Here is a 6,737-nt window from a genome sequence, read left to right as displayed (position 1 = left end):
ACGGAGCCCGAGGCGGGGAGACCGCCCTCCCCGGGGCCCCCAGGGGCCCGGCCGGAGCTCCGGGACCCAGACGAGCAAGGGGAGGCTCCCCGGCCACAACGGAACCCCGTCCCAGGCCTTTGGCAGTGCCGCAGGCCAGGGGACGGGGCCCGGGGCCGGGCCGGGCCCCTGGACCCAGCCGGGGCTCCCGGGCCCGCAGGCGCAGGGGAAGCCTCCCCGGTCCCTCCGGACCCCACCCCGGGCACCCTGTCGCACGGCAGGACCCAGGACGGAGCCCGGGGTGGGGAGGCCGCCCTCCCCGGGGGCCCGGCCGAAGCTCCTGAACCCAGTCCAGCGAGGGGAGGCTCCCCAGCCACAACGGAACCCCGTCCTGGGCCTTTGGCAGTGCCGCAGGCCGGGGGACGGGGCCCGGGGCCGGAGACCCCGACCCGGGGCCTGGCCGGGCCCCTGGAACCAGCCGGGGCTCCCGGGCCCGCAGGCGCAGGGGAAGCCTCCCTGGGCCCTCCAGACCCCGCCCCGGGCACCCTGCCATGCGGCAGGACCCAGGACGGAGCCCGGGGTGGAGAGGCCGCCCTCCCCAGGGCCCCAGGGTCCCGGCCGGAGCTCCTGAACCCAATCCAGCGAGGGGAGGCTCCACGGCCACAACGGAACCCCGTCCCGGGCCATTGGCAGTGCCGCAGGCCGGGGCCCGGGGCCAGACACCCCGACCCGGCCGGGCCCCTACACCCAGCCGGGGCTCCCAGGCCCGGAGGCGCAGGGGAAGCCTCCCCGGGGCCCCCAGGGGCACGGCCGAAGCTCCGGGACCTAGACGAGCGAGGGAAGGCTCCCCAGCCACAACCGAACCCCGTCCCGGGCCTTTGGCAGTGCCGCAGGCCGGGGGACAGAGCCCGGGGACGGAGACCCCGACCCGGGGCCCAGCCAGGCCCCTGGACCCAGCCGGGTCTCCCGGGCCCGCAGGCGCTGGGGAAGCCTCCACGGGCCCTCCGGACCCCCGGGGGTGGGGAGGCCGCCCTCCCCGGGGCCCCCAGGGGCCCAGCCGGAGCTCCTGAACCCAATCCAATGAGGGGAGGCTCCACGGCCACAACGGAACCCCGTCCCGGGCCATTGGCAGTGCCGCAGGCCGGGGGACGGGGCCCGGGGCCGGACACCCCGACCCGGAGCCCGACCGGGCCCCTGGACCCAGCCAGGGCACCCAGGCCCAGAGGCGCAGGGGAAGCCTCCCCGGGCCCTCCTGGAGCCCTGCCATGCGGCAGGACCCAGGACCCAGTTGCCGGCTGAGGACCGAGAGGGTCCCAGAGTACCCTGTCCCTAGTAATCCGGAGGAAGGCTACCCCCCGTTCTTGAAACCCGCACGCTCCGAGTGACGGAGGGGAAACTAGGGGCAAACGCACCCGGCCTCCTGGAGCCCTGGCTGGGATCCGAGAGGCAAATGGACCCTCATCGGGACATCCAGGCCAGCCCGGCCATCTGGTCGCCCCATTGGAAAGCATTGCGCGCGACCAGATGGCCGAGGGGAAAGGAGCGACCAGATGGCTGGCAACTGAAAGGACTCCCGTCTGCCCGAGCCATAGCGGTAGGGCTCCCGCCTGCCCACCCACCAGGGGCTCGGGGGGACTCTGCTTCCCGGCTGGGCCTCAGGCACAGGGAGGACCACCGGAGCTCTCAGGGCCTGGGCGCCCGGGGGAGGACTGCCCGGGACCCGTGGAGCCCGTCCATGGGCACTTTGCCACGCCGCGGGCCGGAGGAGGGAAGCCCCGGAGGCCTGGGAGGATGTTGCCCGGGCGTAGCCCATCTGGTCCCCGGCAAAGAACCGCCAGCCCCGGAGGGGTGTTCCGGCATACCCTGCCCCTACTAATCCGGAGGAAGGCTACCCCCCTTTCTTGTAACACGCGCGCACCCAGTGACGGAGGGGACCCTAGGCGCGGATGCGCCCGGCCTCCTGGAGCCCTGGCTGGGATGCAGGAGGCGAATGGACCCTCATCAGGACTTCCAGGCCGGCCCAGCCATCTGGTCGCCCCATTGGAAAGCACTGCACGCGACCAGATGGCCGAGGGGAAAGGAGCGACCAGATGGCCAGCAACTGAAAGGAGCCATAGTGGTAGGGCTCCCTGCCTGCCCACCCACGCAGGACTCCAGGGCTCTGCACCAGGGACCCTTGTCCCGGGCAGACGGATGCTTGTCAGGCCGCAGGACGGGGCCTCCCACGCCCCAGGCCCTGACCGAAACCCAGGCCCTGGGGCCGGTCACTGCTTCTCAACCCAGCCAGGCCGGGGAGACCGGGGAGCCTCCTTCAGGCACACAAACCCTAGCCAGGCCCGGGAGAGAGCCTCCCCGGGCCCCGGTGGACCCCCCTTCCCCAGCACCCGGACCCTCGGCTGGCTTGCAGGACAGGGGGCTCCCGCACCCTGGGACGGAGCTCCGGCACCGGGCCCGGGCCCAGCTTCCATACCCCAGCCAGGCCGGGGAGAGCCTCTCCGGGCCCCGGTGGACCCCCGTCCCCAGCGCCCGGACCCTCGGCTGGCTTGTGGGACAGGGGGCTCCCGCACCCTGGGACGAATCTCCGACACCGGGTCCGGGCCCAGATTCCGGACCCCAGCCAGGCCAGGGAGAGCCTCCCCGGGCCCCGGTGGACCCCGTCCCCAGCGCCCGGACCCTCGGCTGGCTTGCGGGACAGGGGGCTCCCGCACCCTGGGACAGAGCTCCAGCACCGGGCCGGGGCCCAGCTTCCGCACCCCAGCCAGGCCGGGGAGAGCCTCCCCGGGCCCCGGTGGACCCCCATCCCCAGCGCCCGGACCCTCGGCTGGCTTGCGGGACAGGGGGCTCCCGCACCCTGGGACGGAGCTCCGGCACCGGGCCCAGCTTCCTGAAAATCCAGAATCTTTTGGGCCTGCATGCGCAGGGTACGCCTTAATCTCCTGGGTTCTCCTGCTCAGCTACACAGCGACACGGGACACTCTGTTAGGCGTTAGAAGATCAGATTTATTAGCTGCAGCTAGTACAGTTATCCCAGAAGTACACAAGGTAGGTTCTTAGGAGACTGCCACTTCACTCCGTGGCGCACAATCTTTCATACCATATAGGTAACATATACATTAACCAAATACACACCCAGAATATACAAGAAAGAGCCAATAAGAAAAGTTGAAAAACAGGACAGAACCAATAGGAAAGGTTTGAAAACAAAGTGTCAGATGACTCGAAGAAACCTCTCCTCCAACTATTTTTGTCACCCCTCCCTCAAACTAATTCATTAATGGATTCGCAACTAACTTGCAGGTGGCGAGATACGTTTGTGTGTGTTGGAGGACAGTTGTGAAACGAGAGAATGCTAGCAGAGGACAGTGAAGGCCAGACGATAAGATAAAGTCAGAAAAGAATAGTGTGAACCAACAGATAGTTGAGACGGGGATTAGAAAAACCAGACAGGGATTAGTGTACTTGGCCAGTCCTAACACCAGCTTTGCAAATAGAGGCAGAAGGGTTATTTCGACACGAAGCTGCAGGAAAAGCAGAATAGACTCGGTTCGCCGTGCTGCCTGAGTGATGGCAACACAAAATGGCGGCGGAGCACAAAATGGCGGGTCGATTCGATTGTGAGAAGTTGGCCTGATATATGATGTCACTAATTCTAGTGTACACCTTGTATCAGTCCAAACAACCCTTATGGTGATTGGTTGTAAAGTCAACCTTATAGACCAGCTATCCTAGTGGTAGCATGGACAAGAGCAGTCTTAGGCTAAACTCTGAATGGCATGTGAAGCCAGCTGTTATACCATATGTAATCCCTTGAATACCAAATGAAAGGACACCACAACAGATATATATAAAAATAGAATGTATTTATTCTAGGCAAACCCTCAGCACTCTTTATGAGATTCGAGGTAAGTAAAACACAGTCTTATTTAAGCATACATTAAGTCACACAGGTAAGTAATACAGTTAGGCCCTAGGGGCCACGCAAACCATATACTAAGTAAGTGGTATAAGGACCACTGTCACGAACACAGGATAGGCCTAGGCCTAGGGAATCGCTGGGGCTACACTATACTACCAACAGTTAGGAAGTGGGAGGCCCACGGGATTCAGGTGCAGAGTGGAAACACTCACGCGTAATGCGTAAAAGTCGATAGAATCACTAGCAGTTAGAAATAAGCAGTTTCAGGACACTTCTGGTATAGCTAGAAAGTCGAGACTCAGAAACTAGACCCTAGGATAGTCAATACCCTTGTGAGCACCGAAGTACCCAAGTTACTTAGCCCACGGGCTGCGGGTGCATAGGTGTGAACTTGCGTCGGGTTTCGTCGTAGACTTCTATGGATGCCTGAAGGAAAGTTGCTGACAGGCAGTCAGTGAAGAGTGTCCGGTGGATCCCAAGGTGGGGATCAAGAAGGAAGGAACCTGCAAGCAGAAGGGACAGAGTCTAGGTCACCAGCCAGGAGCCAGGAGCCAGGAAGGAACCAGGCGATGTCGTGAAGATGCAGGTGAAGAGGTGAAGCTTGTCGCAGCAGCCACGGGTACCAGGAGACGTCGAGGATGACCAGGACCAGGAGGTGAGCTGTCCCACGAAGGCTCTTGCTGTCGGTGGCGTCGAAGTCGAGTCAGGACCCAACAAGCCTTGGCAAGTGGAACCCACGCAGGATGGAGGACTTGCTTCTGGTGCAGACCAGGAAGGTCTGGGGTGCTTCTCTTTCACAGAGGATCGGGTGCCAGTCTGGAGGAGCCGGACCAGCAAGTTGAAAGTAAAGGTTCGTCGTCAAGGAGGCTACCAGCCAACGGGCCAGCAACCGGACAACACGTCGAGCAACACAGGTGCAGAAGGGCCCCACGCAGAACACATGAAGTGTGGGGAGCTGATCTTCTTTGCAGATGGTGCTCGGGAGTGGGGTTCTCAATTCCCCATGCACAGCCTCGAGGAAGCCTCAGAAGTCGCGCTAGTCAGTTACTAGCCACTTTTCCCAAGTCACCGGTCCCACGTCCCTCGTCGCCTCCACGGGTCTCAGCTTCGCTGGAGATGTGGATCTGGTTCAGAGGTGTCTGGAAGTCTTGGCGCTGGTCAGTCTCTGCAGTCGTCCCTCGTAGGATTCAGTCGCAAAGCAAGCAGCGGTCGCTGGATGGTGCCTGGTTGCCCAGGGTGGTCACTCCTTGGCCACAAGGGAGATTTCTTCAGTCTTCTTCCTGAGGTCGAATGTCGAAGGTCCAGAGTTTCTTTTCAAGTTGCAGATTCAGGTTAATCTAATTTAACAGGGCCCAACTAGCTACTAATATACTGGGCTCGTGGGCTGGGCTACCTGCAAGGTCCCTCCTATGGGTGGGACCAGGAAGGGGAGTGGCTACACCCCCTTTCCTTTGTCCAGTTTGGCGCCAGAGCTGGGGCTGGAGTGCCCCAGCACCGGTTTGAACTGGACTATGCATGGGACACCTTGTGTGCCCCAGGCAGTATCTCGTTTCATTCAACCCTCCCTGCCCCAATACACTAAATCCTGTCTAGGGTGGTGCTCGCACCTCCCGAGGCAGGAAACCTATTGTCCAGGCCTCCCTCGTTGGAAGGACTCCCAGCAGCAGGAGGTCAGACTTGTGTCTGTGGCAGCAGCATCCATTTTGTGATGCTGGGGCTCTGGTTAACTTTAACCGGGTAAGTAGGTTTCAACATGTCTTCTCCCTCTAGAAGGGAGAAATAATATCCTCATTGCCAGAAATGGTATGGGGTGTAGGAGAGTAGGGTCTGCTTTCTATGTTCACCCCCACTTTTTGCTTTTGCTTTACTGGTTTTCGACTTAGATGTGGCTGTGGGCCTGCTAACCAGACCCACAGCCCTGCTGTTCTCTCTCTAAATTGATACTATGTACTTTAGGTGCATAACCCATTTGGATAGGATCACCTTATTGGTCCCTGTACAGTGTACCTTAGGTACCCAGGGCATAGGTGTACCCTAGGCCTACCAGGGGCTGCAGCATGTATTATCCCACCCCTGGCCTGGCCTTCCATTATGACACAACTGGATTATCACTCAGCTGGGGCAAGGTCGTGTAATCACTCCTTGCTTAGGTGTAGTATTCCTATACCTAACTTACATATAGACACATGTGTACCTATCAGCCACTCCTATGGCAGGCCTTAATAATCCTGGAGGCAGAGAGCTTGGTAACATGTGAGATGGTGCTCTAGCATGAGCTGAGCCTGTCTGCAGCTTTCGGAACCATGTCCTTATAGCTGTTCTATGATATAGCCTACCATATACTCTTAAAGTGCCTTATAATCTTAAACGGTTATGGTAACTATGGTTTGGCTTTATCAAAACATGTTGTGTAAGGTGTCTAACACTTTGGAATAATACCCCCATCCCATTTCTGGGGATGAGGATATTATCCCTCCCTTCTAGAGGGAGAAGACATGTTGTAACCTACTTACCCGGTTAAAGTTAACCAGAGCCCCAGCATCACAAAATGGATGCTGCTGCCACAGACACGAGTCTGACCTCCTGCTGCTGGGAGTGATCCCGGCAAGGGAGGCTTGGACAATAGGTTTCCTGCCTTGGGAGGTGCGAACACCACCCCAGACAGGCCTTAGTGTATTGGGGCAGGGAGGGATGAAAAGAATGAGACATGCCTGGGGCACACAAGGTGTCCCGTGCATAGTCCAGTTCGAACCGGTGCTGGGGCTCTCCAGCCCCAGTCCTGGCGCGAAACTGGACAAAGGGAAGGGGGTGTAACCACCCCCCTCCCAGGTCCCACCCATAA

Source organism: Triturus cristatus, chromosome 1_1 (genome assembly GCF_964204655.1).
Source record: "Triturus cristatus chromosome 1_1, aTriCri1.1, whole genome shotgun sequence".
In the NCBI taxonomy this organism is placed as follows: Eukaryota; Metazoa; Chordata; class Amphibia; order Caudata; family Salamandridae; genus Triturus; species Triturus cristatus.
This window is presented reverse-complemented; position numbering follows the sequence as displayed.